Genomic DNA, 21,679 nt, shown 5'->3' with positions numbered 1-21,679 from the left:
GAGATGCAGCCAAGAGGCCCATGATCACTCTGGATGAACTGCAGAGATCTACAGCTGAGGTGGGAGACTCTGTCCATAGGACAACAATCAGTCGTATATTGCACAAATCTGGCCTTTATGGAAGAGTGGCAAGAAGAAAGCCATTTCTTAAAGATATCCATAAAAAGTGTCGTTTAAAGTTTGCCACAAGCCACCTGGGAGACACACCAAACATGTGGAAGAAGGTGCTCTGGTCAGATGAAACCAAAATGTAACTTTTTGGCAACAATGCAAAACGTTATGTTTGGCGTAAAAGCAACACAGCTCATCACCCTGAACACACCATCCCCACTGTCAAACATGGTGGTGGCAACATCATGGTTTGGGCCTGCTTTTCTTCAGCAGGGACAGGGAAGATGGTTAAAATTGATGGGAAGATGGATGGAGCCAAATACAGGACCATTCTGGAAGAAAATCTGATGGAGTCTGCAAAACACATGAGACTGGGACGGAGATTTGTCTTCCAACAAGACAATGATCCAAAACATAAAGCAAAATCTACAATGGAATGGTTCAAAAATAAACATATCCAGGTGTTAGAATGGCCAAGTCAAAGTCCAGACCTGAATCCAATCGAGAATCTGTGGAAAGAACTGAAAACTGCTGTTCACAAATGCTCTCCATCCAACCTCACTGAGCTCGAGCTGTTTTGCAAGGAGGAATGGGACAAAATGTCAGTCTCTCGATGTGCAAAACTGATAGAGACATACCCCAAGCGACTTACAGCTGTAATCGCAGCAAAAGGTGGCGCTACAAAGTATTAACTTAAGGGGGCTGAATAATTTTGCACGCCCAATTTTTCAGTTTTTGATTTGTTAAAAAAGTTTGAAATATCCAATAAATGTCGTTCCACTTCATGATTGTGTCCCACTTGTTGTTGATTCTTCACAAAAAAAGACAGTTTTATATCTTTATGTTTGAAGCCTGAAATGTGGCAAAAGGTCGCAAAGTTCAAGGGGGCCGAATACTTTCGCAAGGCACTGTATATACATTTTTTAAATATATATTTGTATATATTATTTTTTTGTGTGGGTATGTATCTATGTGTATATGTGTATGTATGTATGTGTGTATGTTTGTGTGTGTATGTATATGTATGTATGTGTATATGTATGTATGTGTGTGTATGTATGTATATGTATGTATATATATATACTTTTTTATTTATATTTTTAATATTTTCTTTTCTTGGGGGGAACGTTTAATTTAGCAAATCCTTGTTCCGATCTCCTGACCCACAGTATGTAAAGGTACGGCTGACTATGTCGGTTGCGGATGGTTTATTTTTTGACCGGCAGTGCTTAGCAATATAATCTTGAGGCTATACCTTGCTTATCTCTGGGATTGACCCAGGATGACGCTTAAATGCGCAATATGTTTAAGTTGCAACTTATTCTGTTTAGGTTTATTAGATGCTAACTGAACACTTTATTCGCGGGAGCCTCCTCAGTTCATATGTTAGTAGAAGTTCTAGGATAGTGAGAGGTGAACGTATAGTTGGGATTTTATTTTTGTTTTACCTCTTGTTCGAGGTCGCGCCGTGCTTCTTTGGCATCGGCCAGACAATGTGTTTATTTTATTTTTTTTTCTCTCCTGTTTGTGCATGCCTGTTAAATGTGGGTTGATGGGGGCGGGGGGGGGGGGGGGGGTAAGTGTTGGGGAAATTAGGGGAACAGGGTTGGAAGTAAAGGTGCTTGCAGGGGGGTAGGGGTGGGTTGGATAATGCTCGGGTGTAGGTGCTACATATGCTGATCGTGATGGTTTGGTGCGCTTTCTTACCTTTTTATCAAGTTACATGTTATGCAGGCCACCATAGGAACTACAAACGAGAGGAGGGCGGCGCTTACATTCACTTCCTGGAATGTCAAGGGTTTAAACGAACCAATTAAGAGAGGCAAGGTCCTAGCCCACTTGAAAGCACTCTCGTCTGATATTATATTTTTTGCAAGAAACCCATCTGAAAGATAACTCTTATAGCAGACTTAAGTGTAGGTGGGTGGGGCAAGTGTATCACTCTAACTTCTCTGCCAAAACGAGAGGCACAGCGATTCTGGTACGGAAAGGAATTCCCTTTCTACATAAAACCACTATTGCGGATAAAGAGGTGATGTGTGTGTATGTGATCGTAATAGGAGAAATCCACTCTACCTCAGTAACTCTACTAAATATCTATGGACCAAACATTGATAACCCCTCTTTTTTCAAAATAGTCCTTGCCCTGATTCCAGATATCTCCCATACTAACCTGGTCATTGGAGGGGACCTTAACTGTGTGCTAGACCAATATTTGGATAGATCCTCTACCCGGCGAACCCCTACCTCCTATTCAAGTGAATTCTTGAATACCTACATAAAAAATTCTAACTTATTTGATATATGGAGGATCGCTAACCCTACGGGTAGGGAATACTCCTTTTACTCTCATGTTCACAATGTTTGCACTTGAATTGACTACTTTTTGGTGGATGCTAGACTACTCCCCTATACCTGTAATGTGAGGTATGTTATATAAATAATCTAATATCAAGCATTACTAGCAGACCAAAGCTCTGGTTAAACCGGATGCCCTCAGATAACTCTGGGCCCAGTGTCCTCAGTCAAGTCTAGAGCCTGTGTGCAATAACATGATTATCCGAAGGACACACAGCTGCCATCACGCAAATATACTCCCCTGTAACTACAAAGAGCAGCCTGCAACACTAACGAGATTAGAAGTGCCAAGCTATCTCACTGACATTGACCCTTGCATGCACTCCTGCAAAGACAGGAAACACCTGAGTCTAAAGCAGACATTACCAATATCCACGCTTCCTTGACACACATACATCTCATGAAGCACTGTACACTCACACTCTACCCCCCCCTTACTGGTCGGGTGCCAAGAGCAAAGGACTTTGCTGTGCACCAATGGGGCCCGCTCTGGCTAGAGCAAGGCCCGCCTCCAACTCTTCAGGACCAGTCAGAAGACCAACACGACGAGACTCCACCTACATTATTATTATTATTATTATTACATTCTGCTGTAAACTCTGGCTGAGGAGCCTAATTATTCTGACTCCTCACAGAGTCACATTCCTTAGGTCCGTGCACGATAAACGGCAGGACAAGATAACTTTGACCAATAAACTGCCTTTTTGATACACCTGATTCCACTCTGTCCAGCGTCGTCGTTTTGCATTCCCTCTCCAGTATGAAACACCAACAAAATGGTAGCAGAGGATGGTTATTCCTGGATTCGATCTATGATAAATTGGTGTGAGAGGACGAAACTGATGACGGCTCAAAATCAGACGGAAGTGTGACCTGTCCAAGAGACAATCAGCCATTCGTCTTGCCTCAGGAAATCTGATCGGAGCGCTCTACTTGAAAGGTGAGCAGAGCCTGTTAAATCGAAATCTGCATATTGTATTATAGTCTAAACCAAATTTTGATCAGAAAGTACTGACGTGAGTACGAATCGTTGCCAAAAATTTTTTTACATAAGAACCTAAGGCATTGATCAGGGAGATCTTGTTTTGCTCGTTTTTTTTAATTTAATTTAATTTTAATTTTTTTATTATTTTTATTTTTTATTAATTGGCCTATTATGAGATCGACTGAAACTGCATGTAAAAGATCCTATTAAATAGTAGTAGACTGTTTAATTGGTTGTGTTTAGAGGTGTAGTTAATGCATGTAAAAGATCCTATTAAATAAGTGCTATACTGTTTAATTGGTTGTGTTTAGAGGTGTAGTTATGCATGTAAAAGATCCTATTAAATAAGTGCTATACTGTTTTAATTGGTTGTGTTTAGAGGTGTAGTTATGCATGTAAAATATCCTATTAAATAAGTGCTATACTGTTTAATTGGTTGTGTTTAGAGTTAATGCATGTAAAAGATCCTATTAAATAAGTTGTAGACTGTTTAATTGGTTATGTTAGAGGTGTAGTCGAATAGACATAATATATGTAAGTTTAGCGTTCCACAAGACAGAGATCGGGAATAATGTGCCCATTGCACATCACACTATAACATAATATAACCAGTTTTGACATTCCGAGATTTTGTTGTGCCATTAATGCCATTAAAAACGGTCTTCCTCCCACAACTGCTCTACCTATATCAGAACATCCCAATATTCATACCTAAATCCTTTCATAAACAACTGGACTCAATTATCAATCCTTTTATCTGGGATTATAAAACACACAGGATAGGTAAAAAAACACCTCTGTAAATCCAAGATGGAAGGAGGATTGTCTCTCCCAAATTTGAAATTTTATTACTGGGCCGCTAACCTCCGCATTGTTACGTTTCTGCTGGATGACGCTTATCCGGCATCCAGCTGGCTTACTATGGAGCGTGAGGAGTGTCACCCCTTCTCTATTGGGGCTGTGATTTTGTCGCCTGTCAATCTGGAGATGTCACTTTATTGTAACAATCCTATTATACATAGCACAGTCCGAATCTGGAAGCAAATTAAAGTCCACTTTGAGTTTAGACCAATGTCATTCATGCTCCCTGTCGCCAGGAATCTACCCTCTTTCTTTCTACATGTCCTTGTTTTGTATGTCGTGTTTTGTATTATTTGTTTTGCACCCAGAACTCTGGGTCTTGTTGTTCCTGTATGCTCTTTTATGTTTAGATAAGAATTGTATACCTGTCTTGTATACCTATACACCATTATTGTGTGTGTTTAATAAAAAATATTTGAAACAGAAAAAGTCACTTTGTTAAAAGGCTGTCTTCGGTCCCTTGTACAGGAGCGGGGTGAGTCCTTATCAAACTCGCCTCATCCTGCTCCTCTGAATAAATTACCGTCCCTTCCTTCGGGGCCCAGAGGAGATCCCTCCCCTAGGCGCATCGCCCTAGGCACCGCAGCGCTGTCAGGCCGTGGCCGCCGGGACCTAGGGTGTTGTGGGGGACCCTTCGCCTGGGGTCGAGGCCCCCTTCCTTCCGTACCACCCCAGGGCTTCCGTGGCTACCATGGCCACTGCCTGGGGGGTGGTCTCTACGCTTTTCCCTACCAGCAGGTTGCGGGAGGACCACAGTGCTTCCTTCAAGCACGTGAGGGTGGGCCAGAACTTGGTGAAGGCCTTCGATGGAATAGGCCTTCGGCCAACCCCATACAGCACGAGCTGAGGTGTTAGGTGCCCTGCTGGCAGACCCGGGGTGGTCAGGGGGCCTGCTTCCTTCCACAGGTACCTGGCAGCTCTGCACTCCCAGAGCATGTGCCTCACTGACTCTTCTTGGCCGCAGCCTGGTCGGGGGCACGCGGATTTGTACCAAATTATCAATCCTCCAGAGTCTCTGCCTCTTTTGACAGAGTTGTGTTTCTGTGATGACACAATTACCTCTCTGTAGCCTGTGGGACAGTGAGTGACAATGTCAGCCTTACACCATGTCTCCTACAGAATGGTGACGTCAACATCTTTAAGATTATTGTTGAACTTCAGTGCTAAATTCTTCAGTCCAAAGAATGATGAGTTTAGGCTCTGAATGTTCCACATGGTAACTGATAGTGATTTCATATTGCAAAAAGAAAGAATAGTAGTCATAAATACAGTAACTACTAACTATTGTTAAGAGTGAGATAAGCAGGATAACAGCAACAAATATATATGTTATATACAGTTGAAGTTGGAAGTTTACATACACAAATACATTTAAACTCAGTTTTTCACAATTCCTGACATTTAATCCTAGTAAAAAGTCCCTGTATTAGGTCAGTTGGATCACAACTTAATTTTAATTATGTGAAATGTCAGAATAATAGTAGAGAGAATTATTTATTTCAGCTTTTATTTCGTTCATCACATTCCCAGTGGGTCAGAAGTTTACATACACTCAATTAGTATTCGGTAGCAATTCCGTTAAATTGTTTAACTTGGGTCAAACATTTCAGGTAGCCTTCCACAAGCTTCCCACAATAAGTTGGGTGAATTTTGGCCCATTCCTCCTGACAGAGCTGATGTAACTTAGTCAGGTTTGTAGGCCTCCTTGCTCGCACACGCTTTTTCAGTTCTGCCCACACGTTTTCTATGGGATATAGGTCCAATACCTTGACTTTGTTGACCTTAAGCATTTTGCCACAACTTTGAAAGTATGTCTCAAGAATGTCTCAAAGATGTTGCTTCAATATATCCACATAATTTTACTTCCTCATGACGCCATCTATTTTATGAAGTGCACCAGTCCCTCCTGCAGCAAAGCTCTCCCACAACATGATGCTGCCACCCCCATACTTCACGGTTAGGATGGTGTTCTCCGGCTTACAAGACTCCCACTTTTCCCTCCTAACATAACGATGGTCCTTATGGCCAAACAGTTCTATTTTTGTTTCATTAGACCAGAGGACATTTCTCCAAAAAGTACGATCTTTGTCCCCATGTGCAGCTGCAAACTGTAGTCTGGCTTTTTTATGGCGGTTTTGGAGCAGTGGCTTCTTCCTTGCTGTGCGGACTTTCAGGTTATGTCGATGTTAAGGGAATTTTTATCAATGATGACTAATTACGTATACATTTCAATCAGGACTGACTAATCAGAATACTATTATGTTACTGTATATGTACTAATCCGAATACTATTATGTTACTGTATATGTACTAATCAGAATACTATTCTGTATGTGTATGAGATTTCTTTCTTGATCCCAGTACTGAATATAATGTGTGTGAATGTGGTCAAGAGTTTAGAACAATGACTGTCTGTTCCTTGGTAGAAATGAATTAACTATATCTCCAGACTGACTAGAATGCTTATCTACACTGGCTGACCTTGGCTCTAGGCGAGGAGGGAAGGCTTGAGAACTATAGAGCCTTTCTACCAGTGTCAAGAAGAGATGGAACATTTAGAAAACGCTGACGTCATTTTCAGTTTATAACCTGTGGTAAAATGTGTAAGGAGCAGTACTCTCGTGAATAAAGGCTGCTATTTGACTTTAAGACCGGGATCTGTCCATTTCTATAAAATAAGGGTCTTACAAATTCTTATGAATTGACAGAGTGTTTAATTTTAATTTGGTATTAGAACAGAGGAATTAAATTCCTGTAACAGTCGATATAAGACTTGTTTTACTGTGGATATAGATACTTTTGTACCTGTTTCCTCCAGCATCTTCACAAGGTCCTTTGCTGTTGTTCTGGGATTGATTTGCACCTTTCGCACCAAAGTACGTTCATCTGTAGGAGACAGAACGCTTCTCCTTCCCTGAGCGGTAATGACGGCTGTGTGGTCCCATGGTGTTTATACTTGCGTACGATTGTTTGTACAGATGAACGTGGTACCTTCAGGCGTTTGGAAATTGCTCCCAAGGATGAACCAGACTTGTGGAGGTCTACAATTTTTTTTCTGAGGTCTTGGCTGTTTACCATTGATTTTCCCATGATGTCAAGCAAAGAGGCACTGAGTTTGAAGGTAGGCCTTGAAATACATCAAGTGGTACACCTCCAATTGACTCAAATGATTTCAAGTAGCCTATCAGAAGCTTCTAAAGCCATGACATAATTTTCTGGAATTTTCCAAGCTGTTTAAAGGCACAGTCAACTTAGTGTATGTAAACTTCTGACCCACTGCAATTGTGATACAATGAATTTGAAGTGAAATAATCTGTCTGTAAACAATTGTTGGAAAAATGACTTGTGTCATGCACAAAGTAGATGTCCTAACCGACTTGCCAAAACTATGTTTGTTAACAAGAAATTTGAGGAGTGGTTGAAAAACTAGTTTTAATGACTCCAACCTAAGTGTATGTAAACTTCCGACTTCAACTGTATATATATGTTCCTATTCATTGAACAAGTAAACTTTTAGTACAATAGGTGTGTGTGTGTTTAGTGCAGATGTATTGGAGGAGCTGTTTAATCTCACTTAATCCTACAGGGTTCTCCTGTCCTCTGACGACCTCTGCGTAGCTGCGCTGGTCCTGCTGTTGGACCCTGTGGAGTGGAGGGGGGCCAGGTCTGGGCCGTGGGGCTTCCTCTCTGGTCTGGTACAGGTGGTGGTCTGATGCGGGATAATAGGCTGGGCCCTGTCCAGTCTGGCTAAGCCAATAGATGTGGTGATGCTTTGGTGGTGGGTGGGGCCTGTGGGGTGCGCTGGGTCTGGTGGGGTGTTGAGAGGGCCTGGGGCTCCTTGGTGGTGCAGTGGTCTGGTAGGGGTCTCTGGGTGGGCCTCTGCGGCATGGGATGTTTGTCTACCAAGTGCCACGTCCTTTAGAGACTTGGCACACATTCCCTACTGTCTGCTTCCTCAGGTGGGATTGGTCGTGCAGATGCTCTGGGGTGATTGTTAGGTGGTGAGCAACGTGTACGTTCGGGAGTAGGCCACACCCTCTGGTGATGTCAGCGTTGACTTTCTGAATGGTATGGGGATGAAAGTTTTTGCGGGGCAGCAGAGTGGAGATTTTGATGTGGGAGTTGGGGAACCACTCAAAGGCCCTCTCTGCTACTCTGTTGGCTAGAGCTGCCTACTCCTCTTGCAGGTTGTTGGTGCCGGTGTGAATAATAATGTGGACTGGTGTGCCAAAGTCAGACTGGGACGGGATGTGGAGTGCATCCTGTGTTTTTGGACACCATATTTTGGACACCTTGTGGTGGGGGAAGAGTTTATCCTCTTGGATGAATTTCCCATTTGAGTCAATGAGGATGGCCAAATCAGTGGGTTTTACGGTCTGGGGCTGGGGTACACAGGGCCTGTGTACAAGGAGGGGTGTGTGGGGGTATGTCAAGGGGGGGTCAGAGAGCTCCTCCGGATGGGGGGGGAAGCCTGTCTCTCAGCAGGCAAATGTTAGTGTGGTCTTGGCTCTGGTGGTGGTAGGCAGGCAGGGGGGAGGATATACCTGTTGTGTGGGTGTAGGTGTGGGCCTGGGCTCCTGCTGTTCGGGTGCCTGAGATGAGGGGAGAGGTCGGGGTGCTGTCCTTGTCTTTTTTAGTTTCCGCTATCTTCCTTAGGGTGGGGAAGTCTTGCACAAAAGAGCTGAGTGCAGCCTCACTGCCCTGGACCATGACAGTGCCGTTCTGGTACATGTTTACCGTCAGAAACCTGTTTTCCTGATCCTTCTCGCTGTCCTCAAAAATGCCTTCTCTTGCAGATGCCTTTCTTTGTCGTATATCTGAAATGTCTGGTTACAGCTGTATGCCAGGCAGTAGTGTGGTCTGTGTAAAATAACAGGTTTGCAACAGTCCTGTTGTGTGAGCAGTCGGCAAATAAAGTTTCCAGGTTCTCCCTCAGAATTCTGTGTCTAAAATAGATTCTTCCCTTCTCTTATTTAATTCTATTGAGAATTTTCCAGAACATGTGTGGCCATTATACATTTCAGGATAGTCAGCAAAACTAGTGCACTCTATATGTGCTCTGGGTCATTAGACACCATTAGACATGCACCTGTTGGGGAGTGGACACGACTGGTTATTCCTGTAACTGTGTTATGGCCTGATATACTGTTGCTATGGTTACACCGCTTGTGTCTTTTCCAGAACATGGGTGTCCCTTTCAGAGGAGTTAGCAGGATGACATGTCTGGTTATTTCTGTAAAGTGCCAAGGACTGGTCCTACATGCATGCAATTGTCTTAGTCGAGAACATATGTCTTTTTGAACTACTTTTTGAACTATTGCTGTGGCTCTACTGTTTCCATGCCCTAATATAAAACCAAACTAAACTTAGTGCAAGGCAATAAGATAATGGTGGCTAAATGCCAGAGGGGATGAGTCATTAAGGGGAGTTTACTATGGGTGGAAAAATGTATAAGAAGTATGTGCCAAGACTGGAAAGTTAGTTGTTTTCATGAACCAGCTCGGCTTTTCTTATGTCGTAATAAAAGTATATTTGAACTCACAGGCTCCGGTATTTGAGAAATATGATTGACTGAATATTTCCACAACAATTCCTGCTGGAAATTCAAAAAAAAGGGGGGGGGGGAAGTCTATCAGTCCCTGCTTCTGCTGGTGCTGCCAGCACTGCCTCAGTGGCCATGTTGCTATGGTTACCACCAGTAAACAGTTGGAACTAGACAGTAAGCTAGTTGACAAATTTGAATTTGGCTAGCTAACACGATTAAAGTTGTTTTTTTAACTCACTCTCTGTCAATCTTTTCCTCCTGTGTTGATCTTGAGTTCTAAAATTTGATTACCTATAAAAAAAAATGCTAATTTAATCATGTTAATCTCACTCTTAACAACCAGAAAGGTCAGAAGTCAGAAGTCAGAAGTTGTTCTTCTGCACGACTTCTTTCTCTCTCTCTTCTCCCCATTGCTAAGGCCATGGATTCTCTCTCACGCATTGTGTGTTTCTGAATAACAAATACCACACCTGAAGTTCCCTTGGGGAAAATGCAGTGCGTTCAATCAACTGTTGCCCCACCAACATTTCTCCTATTTACTGAGTCGCCTTGTAATAGCAGTGGGACAATAGCAGTGAGATGAGTCATTCAAACAGGTTGCTGAAAATGTTATGAAGGCAATTTCTACAGTAGCTATTCCTTCAGGTCCTAGAATATATACTTTGGTCTTTGATGTTCATTTGGATGTAAAACTGGATTTACAGTTTCTGGTCAATATGTAAGCAGCCACAGGAAGACACATCCACAATAACAGAAAACGCTCTCTCAACCCATATGGATAACCTACCCATAATAACCCTTGCCTTTGGACCCACTATTAAGGGGTGTGAATGTGTGGACTCAATGAAAATCCAATGACCTTTGTAATGTCTACAACACTGTACAGTACACTAATGGTAGGAAAATTAAATGGCATTCTCTCAACCATAGGGTCACACTATTAAGAAACAGATTATGTTCGCCTTGGTTTTAATTGACACTAGATGAAGCCGAACCTTATGGGGCGGTTTCTCAGCCACAGATCAAGCCTAATCCCATGGACAAAAAAAACATACATACAAATGGTGAATGGAATATCTCTTTTTAGTCCAGGACTAGGCTTAATCTGTGTCTGGGAAACTGGCCCTATATGACTTTATTGGGTGATTATGTAACTTCGGGCACTTTGGCCATGCAAAGTTTAGAAGTTAAAACTTATTCAAACACCATTTTACCAGTATTGTACTTATCTTTGATTTGTCTAGAAACTATATCTGATAATGGCTGCGATCGTACTATTCAGGAATTTATATATTTTTGTCATTTTCCCAGACAGCCATAGACAAATGTCATTTCCATCACATCATTAAACATCCATTTTAGTTGAAAATGAAATATCATAAAATTGATTTATAACGGACTTCTTATACATTTGTACATGAACTTGTATTGAATATTACTTATATATAAGTGATTTTTAAGGTTTTCCTAATAATAATAAATCAACATGACGACTGAATTTATAAACTTGCCTTGGCGACAGCTGAAAACATTTATTTATCATAAAAAATAAGATATTTCCACCCAACCTTTTTGTGAGATTGTGATAACAACCATATGATTTCCATGTCTAAAACAAATAAATGTATGTAAATTATACATAATATACTCATTTACCTCAAAATATGGGTTGTGATGGAAATGACAAGGTGTGGTGGAATTTTTTTATTTTATTTTATTTATTTCACCTTTATTTAACCAGGTAGGCAAGTTGAGAACAAGTTCTCATTTACAATTGCGACCTGGCCAAGATAAAGCAAAGCAGTTCGACAGATACAACGACACAGAGTTACACATGGAGTAATACAAACATACAGTCAATAATACAGTATAAACAAGTCTATATACAATGTGAGCAAATGAGGTGAGAAGGGAGGTAAAGGCAAAAAAAGGCCATGGTGGCAAAGTAAATACAATATAGCAAGTAAAACACTGGAATAGTAGATTTGCAATGGAAGAATGTGCAATGACAAATGACAAGGTGTGGTGGAAATAACATCTATGTAAAAAAAACAAACATATGAAAACAATATTTTATTGCAAACATTTTGAACAACAACCATTGTTAAACATTTCAGACCTATACTGGGTTGTAGGCCCATCACTCATAAAGTGTACAGCAGTAGCCGATGGGCAGAGCTCAAGGAAGTAGGCCAGTGTTTTTGAGAGATGGGCCCAGATAGCAGACGGGTCAAGCCACATAGAAGAGCTCAGTGAGCAAAGTGAAACTGTATCATTTGTGGTATATCCAACACAGGTGTGGAGGGTCACCTGCTTGTGAGAATCACCAAAGTTAACTGCCTGGATTTCACTGGTGTATTTACACAGTTAGTTCTCTGCAAAGTCAATATGCACAATGATCTCCTCTTTCCCCAGATTATCTTAATTCTCTCAGTTTCGTCCTCCAGTAGAATCTGCAGTGAGCCACATAACTTTTATTTTACTGTTAAATGTACAGTGAACTTCTCCATGTTTCCCTCTTTGTTTTTCTTCTCTCTATCTTCAGCTTTGTTTTTCCACTCAAACCACCATGGCTGCTCACCAGCATCAAAGTCAGATGTTTTAAGCTATTTTGCTTGGCAAAGGGAGCACTCTCTATACATGAGCTCTTTCTTCAGGTTCTCACAGCACAAAGACTCAAACTTTCTCAATGTTGCTGCAGCTGATCACTTTGTGATACTGTAGTTTGTCCGCCATGAACTGGAGGGTGGCGTGGGTTTTGCAGAGACATGTGTCCCTATCCTGGACTGTTGGCTTGACAACCCAAAAATGACGTATTTTGCAGAATTCACAGTAGGAAATTGGAATTTCGGAATATTCCCTCTTAAACTTCTGATAAAGGTTCTGAATTGTGCCATTCAAGAAGCGCTTCTGCTTTTTCTTCTTGTTCCTCGTTAGTGTGTCTTTTTTCCCTGTTGCTGCTCTGCTGTTGTCATCACGTTCATAGAATTTGGTGATTTACTCTTCTGTGACAGTGCTAATTCTGTTACACTGATTTTTCCTGGAGTATTGAAGACTTGATGGCCTGTTTTCATTTGCCCTCATTGCTTTTGCTGAAAATCAAAATTCTCTGTTTGCGTCTTTGACCAGGCCATACTTTCTCAGGTGTTGCCTCTGAGCATTTTTTAAGTAACTTGTTTGTCCTTGGCACAGCACATTTTTTTATACTTTTGTTTTATCTCTGCAATGATGGCATTTTTGCTGTTTTGTCTTTGTTTTTGGGGAATCTTGTCTCTTCATTTTGTTCAGTCGATCATATCTTTTTTTGTATTTCTCAGCTTTCCGTAAAGCATTACCAAGTTTGACATTTGTCATACAATGATCTCTGTATGCTTTCGAGCGACCTCTTCCAACCTTCTTCCTTCCAGCAGGTATTCGACTTCTCATTCATGTTGCAGATAATGAGGAAGGGGTATCAGGGTGTGCATCAGGGGCAGGTAAGTTGGGGGCAGGTATGTTAGCCTCATGTTCTGGCTGCAAGTCATCTGGTGACTGAGGGGGTGTGTTGCCTGATAGGTAGGTCTGCATTGCAACTGTTCTCTTTAAAGTCTGTCTTCTATTCCGTTGGTTACATTTCCATTGCCATCTCTTGTTTCTTTGTTCTCGCTTTGTAAGCTCAGAGATAGATTTCACTTCTCCCTTCTCTTTTTTCTTCCAGTATCTCTCTCTATCTTTTTGCAGATGTTCCTGGTATCGTACAGGATCAGTTTTCATTTTGTTTCTATATGTCTGTGACCTCTGTGCTGTTTTATGTGGCATCTTCTAAAAAATAAACACAAATACTACTTCGTTTTCAACTTGTGCACACCTTGGAGCATTTTCTAGATTCAATTCATTTAAAAAAATATATTAAAAAATAAAGTAAAAACGAATAAGATAATGGATTTGTGTCATTTCCACCACACTTAAGTTTGTGATGGAAATGACATTTCTACAGTTTCTGGAGAAAATTGACAGACAGCTTAGCATGCTTTGATTAGTATTACAGCAAGCATATTGTTTACACTAAATACATAAAATACAAAAAAATTAAAAAGTTCTACCACAAATTAAAGAAATTATAGCACGTTTTAAAATGAGTGACAATTAAAATATTCTCTATACAAGCAACATTTACCTCGATTTTTCTTCAACTTTTGGACATCACATCTGGAACAACTGTCCACTGCAGCCATGTGCTTCCACTCCCAAAGGACTGGTATATTTTGTGTAAAAAAAACATTATAAAGGGCATACTCACAATAAATATTGATATAGATTTTATTTAATTGACTCTTTCTGTTGTACATAACATTATATAATGTGTAATTATTAATGTTTTCTCATAGAAAAACATAGTAGAAGCTTAAAAGTCAGGAACAAGGGCAAAATAGTGAAATTGAGGTATAAAATGCATCTGAACATAGGTACAATATTTGATAGAGAGGTATTTTAAAAAGTATGGGGTGATTCCAGTGTGAACTTAACATACAAATATTTGTATTTGTTTTATTTTTTATAAAATCCCCGAAATTAATCAGAGGACATGGAAGTGCCCATAGTTGCAGACTCACTTTATAAAGTCAATCATCAAGGGCTGATTCAGAGTCAGGAAATGTACACATATTCATTGCCTTTTCAACACAAATTGGTACTCACAAAAAAATACTCTGATCTTGTATATCATTTAAGGTTAGGAAAGTATTTATAAATAATAATTAAAAAAATGGTTTGGAGAGACTTTACGCACAAAATATATTGGTAAATAAAAAATACAGTGATTTGATTAATACTGAAAGTTGCCATATTCAATCGTTCAATCCAAGAAATATTGGAATGGGAGAAAGGTTTACAATCGGAATAGAACAGTAGTCCTATAAATCTACCCTAATAATCCTCACTAATCATAGAACTGTGATGATAACGGTCCAGTCGTGGTGAACCGTGCTCCAGGTTTAAACTGCTACTGTATGGTCTGCGTCCCATAATGATTCAAATAGGCTACATGTCCCAAATTATTGCACAATTTGTAATATGTTAGCCGAATATGATCCACTATTGCTAGCAATGCTCAGGAACAACCACACAAACATGACAAAGTAAAGAAAGGTAAACTAACAATGTCATGGAATGATGCAAAATGTAAGGAAACGAACACCAAAGTCACTGTTATAAATGTCTGTGGTAAGTGACAGTGGCTACCGTGATATGTTGATATGCTTCAGCTTGCCTTCATATGACTTGTTTCACATTTGTCTCCAGCCATCATAAGGTAAAATAGATTGTCATTTATACTTACAATTCCCTTATCCAACGGATTAGTTGTTTACCTAGCTCTTATCAATAGCTCTTATCAGCTCAACGAGTAATCTGACTCTGGGGAATGAAATAAAGGGCCTAATAAAGGGTATCCATGATGATAATCACCCCTCTCCTCCAAATCACACTGTCATCAGGAAGCACGCTGGTCCAGAAGATGAGCGTGGACAACCTGCAGTCTGAGAAGGGGACGTTCGAGAGCACTATGTCCTACTCCCAGAACAAAGTAAGAATATAGAGCGTCTTTACTACCCACTCATCACCCATGGTGCTGGAGATCAGAGGTGAGAGAATGGCAGGTTGAGGTTGCCAGGATCAGAGTAGTGTAGAAGGTGTTGTTTGCTGAGGCAGTGAAGAGAGTAGTAGAGGAAGATGGGTCCAGGGTGATGGATCCTAAGAGGAGGTCGAGGTCAATAGAGAGCTATAGGAATAACGTACGGTAGGATTTTTGGCGTTCATGGCCATGGTTGTCAGTTGTACCGCAGGAATGGAACATAAATCACAGAGGATAGATGTTGTAGTGGCAGCTGCAGAGAAGTACTTGGGGTATGAGATTTTACTGCAGAAGTTGCAAGGTGTTTTGAATGATAGTGCCCATACTCCCAGGCTGCAGGCCTGGTGTAGGAACAGATAGGGCCAAAGTATTGGAATAGGGAGGAGGTTTTGATGGGTGTAGGGTGAGTCGGTAGGGCAATTTGTTCATAAAGTGTCATTAATTTATTCAGCAGAATAGAAGGCTAATACACAGCCAGTACAGTAGGTGGCGGCATGCACCTATAACTTTTGTTTGCAGACTGCCATTTTACCAAAGAAGAAGAAATTCCCAACCAATTAAATGTAAATTGAACAAAAGAATGAAAGCAACATGTAAAGTGTTGGTCCAATGTTTCTTGAGCTGAAATATAAGATCCCAGAAATTGTCCATATGTACCTAAAGCTTATTTCTCTCATATATTTTGCACAAATTTGTTTACATCTCTGTAAGGGAGCATTTCTCCTTTGGGGTTATAGCTGTGTGCTCGCCCACACAGCTATAACCCCATGGTGGGGTTCTGGTATAGGCAGACATAAGCTACGGATAATGAACACAATTGCATTTTATCTATGGTAATTTGAATGCACAGAGATACCGTGACGAGATCCTGAGGCCTATTGTCGTGCCATTCATTCGCTGCCATCACGTTATGTTTAGCTTTATAATGCACAGCCCCATGTCGCAAGGATCTGTACACCATTCCTGGAAGCTGAACATTTCCCAGTTCTTCCATGGCCTGCAAACTTTCCAGACATATCACCCATTGAGCATGTTTGGGATGCTCTGGATCGGCATGTACAACAGTGTGTTCCAGTTCCCACCAATATCCAGCAACTTCGCACAGTCATTGAAGAGGAGTGAGACAACATTCAACAGGCTACAATCAACAGCAGGATCGACTCTATGCAAAGGAGATGTGTCGCGCTGCATGAGGCAAATGGTGGTCACACCAGATACTGACTGTTTTTTTGATCCACGCCCCCTACCTTTTTTTAAGGTATCTGTGACCAACAGATGCATATCTGTGTTCCCAGTCTGTGAAATCCATAGATTAGGGCTTAATGAATTTATTACAATTGACTGATTTCCTTATATGAACTGTAATTCAGTAAAATCTTTGAAATTGTTTTATGTGGCGCCAATTTTTGTTCAGTGTATATAGAGGACAGATCAGAGTGGCAGCAAGTTTCAAACCTTTAATGGTTGAGTGGCTAGCCATGTCCTTTCGATCTATTTCACCCTGTAGTCATTGCCAGTTTAGAAGCCTTTGTTTAGGCCTCTAAAAGTGCAAGTGATATAAAATAGAAAAATATATGCTGTAATATACAAATACCTAGCAGCCAACCTGCTTGCACTAATTCCATGTAACTATAGTAAAATACCAATAGTAGCATATCCTTTCTTACAGTATAGTACAGTATAGTACGCTAATTTTACAGTATTGTAGTGTCATTACTCCACATTTTCCTGTAAATTATAGGAAGCTACTGGTAAGTTACCGTGAAAATTACAGAAATGCACTTTGCTGTAGCCAGAGATGGGTAAAGACACATCCACAAGTTATCTTGATACAAATTGAGGATATTTTGAAGACCAATGTATCCTTAACTACACCAACATTCCCAGTAATAGTTACAGAAATGGTTTACTTGCTATGACTGTGATATAACTGTAACATAACAAAATGTGGAAAAAGTCAAAGGGTCTGAATACTTTCCGAAGGCACAGTACATGTCAGTACCAATAGAGCAAATACTGGCACCCAGTGTAATTTTGAGCAAGCGTTTACCTTAGAACTTGTATTTGACATTGAACCTTCTGTTTTAGAATGTGCTCTTGGTGCATACTTTAGATTGATTGATGAAGAAATCATGTTTTACTAGATTCAGCAGTGTATACATTTTACCGCATTTCAACAAAGGTCTTCATCAGAGTTTAACAATGGCCCATGTTCAAAAGGTACTGCTTGCTACATTGTGATTACAACTATTTTGAACTACAGAATATTTTGTAGGTACATAAAGATAAAGTTGAAGTCGGAAGTTTACATACACTTAAGTTGGAGTCATTAAAACTCGTTTTTCAACCTCTCCACAAATTTCTTGTCCCAACTGACTTGCTAAAACTATAGTTTGTTTACATCTACTTTGTGCAAACACAAGTCATTTTTCCAACAATTGTTTACAGACATTATTTCATTATAACTCACTATCACAATTCCAGTGGGTCAGAAGTTAACAAACAATAAGTCGACTGTGCCTTTAAACAGCTTGGAAAATTCCAGAAAGTTATGTCATGGCTTTAGAAGCTACTGATAGGCTAATTGACATTATTTGAGTCAATTGGGGGTGTACCTGTGGATGTATTTCAAGGCCAATGTTCAAACTCAGTGCCTCTTTGCTTGACATCATGGGGAAATCTAAAGAAATCAGCCAAGACCTCAGGAAAATATTGTAGACCTCCACAAGTCTGGTTCATCATTGGGAGCAATTTCCAAACTCCTGAAGGTACCACATTCATCTGTACAAACAATAGTACGCAAGTATAAACACCATGGGACCACGCAGCTGTCATACCGCTCAGGAAGGAGACGCGTTCTGTCTCTTAGAGATAAAAGTACTTTGGTGCGAAAAGTGAAAATCAATCCCAGAACAACAGCAAAGGACCTTGTGAAGATGCTGGAGGAAACTGGTACAAAATTATCTATATCCACGGTAAAACGAGTCCTACATCGACATAACCTGAAAGGCCGCACAGCAAGGAAGAAGCCACTGCTCCAAAACAGCCATAAAAAAGCCAGACTATGGTTTGCAACTGCACATGGGGACAAAGGTCGTACTTTTTGGAGAAATGTCCTCTGGTCTGATGAAACAAAAATGGAACTGCTTGGCCATAATGACCATTGTTATGTTAGGAAGAAAAAGGGGGAGACTTGCAAGCCGAAGAACATCATCCCAACCGTGAAGCAGCGGGTGGCAGCATCATGTTGTGGGGGGGCTTTTCTGCAGGAGGGAGTGGTGCACTTCAAAAAATAGATGGCATCATGAGGAGGGAATATTATGTGGATTTATTGATGTAACATCTCAAGACATCAGTCAGGAAGTTAAAGCAAATGGCTCTTTGCTTTAAATGGCTCTTCCAAAGTTGTGGCAAAATGGCTTAAGGACAACAAAGTTAAGGTATTGGAGTGGCCATCACAAAAACCTGACCTCAATCCTATAGAAAATTAGTGGGCAGAACTGAAAAAGCGTGTGCGAACAAGGAGGTCTACAAACCTGACTCAGTTACAACAGCTCTGCCAGGAGGAATGGGCCAAAATTCACCCAACTTATTGTAGGAAGCTTGTGGAAGGCTACCCTAAACGTTTGACCCAAGTTACACAATTTAAAGGCAATGCTACCAAATACTAATTGAGTGTATGTAAATGTCTGACCCACTGGGAATGTGATGAAAGAAATACAAGCTGAAATAAATAATTCTCTCTACTATTATTCTGACATTTCACATTCCTAAAATAAAGTGGTGATCCTAACTGACCTAATACAGGGAATTTGTACTAGCATTATTTACATCGTTCATTGTCACCGTTGGTTCCTGCATGTGACTGACGAGGCGTCTTCTCTCAAAGCTGAGACCTTGAAACTGAGATAGTCCTTTGGGTTCACAGAACAATGTTCTGGGTGTACTGCCAATTGGTCTGAGGAAGAGGTCAGTCACCTGCAGGAAACAAGATAGAGTGAGAGGAGATGCTGTGTACAATTCAATGCTATCTCTTCAGACAACAAAATGTTCCCTCACAGGTACACAAATAAAGCCAAGGGTAATTACAAATATCTCAATGTACACTCAAACCTAGCACTTCTGGTGCAATAACAAAGGCACTCTATAGATAATAAAGGCACCGCAACATGTTTCAATTACCATGTTTACATGCACACAGTATTCTGGATACTAGCTCATATCTCGCTTAAGATCTTATTCGGGAAATGCACCTTTGATATCCTGCTCAAGAGTATCCCTGTACCCATAATTGACCCCCCTTTTATCTTCAGAGTTTGTACTGTTAGGTGACATAAACTGGCGTATGCTTAACAAATTAATTACAGTCTTTGTTAGGAAGAAATGGTCTTCACACAGTTCGCAATGAGCGAGTCTGCCCAAACTGCTGCATATACCCTGACTCTGCTTAAACCTGCAATGAACGCAATATAAGTGATTTCAATTTCCCTAGTTAATATTGCCTGCTAACATGAATTTCTTTAAACTAAATATGCAGGTTTAAAAATATATACTTGTGTATTGATTTTAGGAAAGGCATTGATGTTTATGGTTGGGTACATTGGTGCAACGATTGTGCTTTTTTCGCAAATGTGCTTTTGTTAAATCATCACCCGTTTAGCGAAGTAGGCTGTGATTCGATGATAAATTAACAGGTACCGCATTGATTATATGCAACGCAGGACAAACTAGTTAAACTAGTAATATCATCAATCATGTGTAGTTAACTAGTGATTATGTTAAGATTGATTGTTTTTTATAAGATATGTTTAATGCTAGCTAGCAACTTACCTTGGCTCCTTGCTACACTCGCGTAACAGGTGGTCATTCTGCCACGCAGCCTCCTTGGCCATAATCGGCGTCCAAAAATGCTGATTCCCGATTGTTATCGTCCATGCCAATTAATTGGTCAACCTCTACTCTAAATAAACCTCTGCTGTCTTCAACAAGGATCTCAGCGATCACTGCCTCATTACCTGCATCCGTAATGGGTCTGTGGTCAAACGACCACCCCTCATCACTGTTACAGACCTATATCTATCCTACCGTGCCTTTCTAAGGTCTTCGAAAGCCAAGTTAACCAACAGATCACCGACCATTTCGAATCCCACCGTACCTTCTCAGCTATGCAATCTGGTTTCCAAGCGGGTCATGGGTGCACCTCAGCCACGCTCAAGGTCCTAAACGATATCATAACCGCCATTGATAAAAGACAATAATGTGTATTCATTGACCTGGCCAAGGCTTTCGGCTCTGTCAATCACCGTATTCTTATCGGCAGACTCAACAGCCTTGGTTTCTCAAATGACTGCCTCGCCTGGTTCACCAACTACTTCTCAGACAGAGTTCAGTGTGTCAAATTGGAGGGCCTGTTGTCCGGACCTCTGGCAGTCTCTATGGGGGTACCACAGGGTTAAATTCTTGGGACAACTCTTTTCTCTGTATACATCAATGATGTCAATCATCTTGCTGCTGGTGATTCTCTGATCCACCTCAACGCAGACGACACCATTCTGTATACTTCTGGCCCTTCTTTGGACAATGTGTTAACAAACCTCCAGACGAGCTTCAATGCCATACAACTCTCCTTCCGTGGCCTCCAACTGCTCTTAAATGCAAGTAAAACTAAATGCATGCTCTTCAACCGATAGCTGCCCGTCTAGCATCACTACTCTGGATGGTTTTGACTTAGAATATGTGGACAACTACAAATACCTAGGTTTCTGGTTAGACTGTAAACTCTCCTTCCAGACTCACATTTAGCATCTCTAATCCAACATTAAATCTAGAATCAGCTTCCTATTTAACAACAAAGCATCCTTCATTCCTGCTGCCAAACATACTATCCTACCGATCCTTGACTTCGGTGATGTCATTTACAAAATAGCCTCCAACACTCCACTCAGCAAATTGGATTCTGTCTATCACAGTGCCATCCGTTTTGTCACCAAAGCCCCATAAACTACCCACCACTGTGACCTGTATGCTCTCGTTGGTTGCCCTCGCTTTATATTCGTCGCCCAAACCACTGGCTCCAGGTCATCTATGTCTTTGCTAGGTAAAGCCCCGCCTTATCTCAGCTCACTGGTCACCATAGCAGCACCCACCCGTAGCACGCGCTCCAGCAGGTATATTTCACTGGTAACCCCCAAAGCCATCTCCTCCTTTG

This window comes from Oncorhynchus clarkii, chromosome 22, assembly GCF_045791955.1.
Source record: "Oncorhynchus clarkii lewisi isolate Uvic-CL-2024 chromosome 22, UVic_Ocla_1.0, whole genome shotgun sequence".
Lineage (NCBI taxonomy): Eukaryota > Metazoa > Chordata > Actinopteri > Salmoniformes > Salmonidae > Oncorhynchus > Oncorhynchus clarkii.
The sequence above is the reverse complement of the archived record's forward strand: the minus strand, read 5'-3'. Positions refer to the sequence as shown.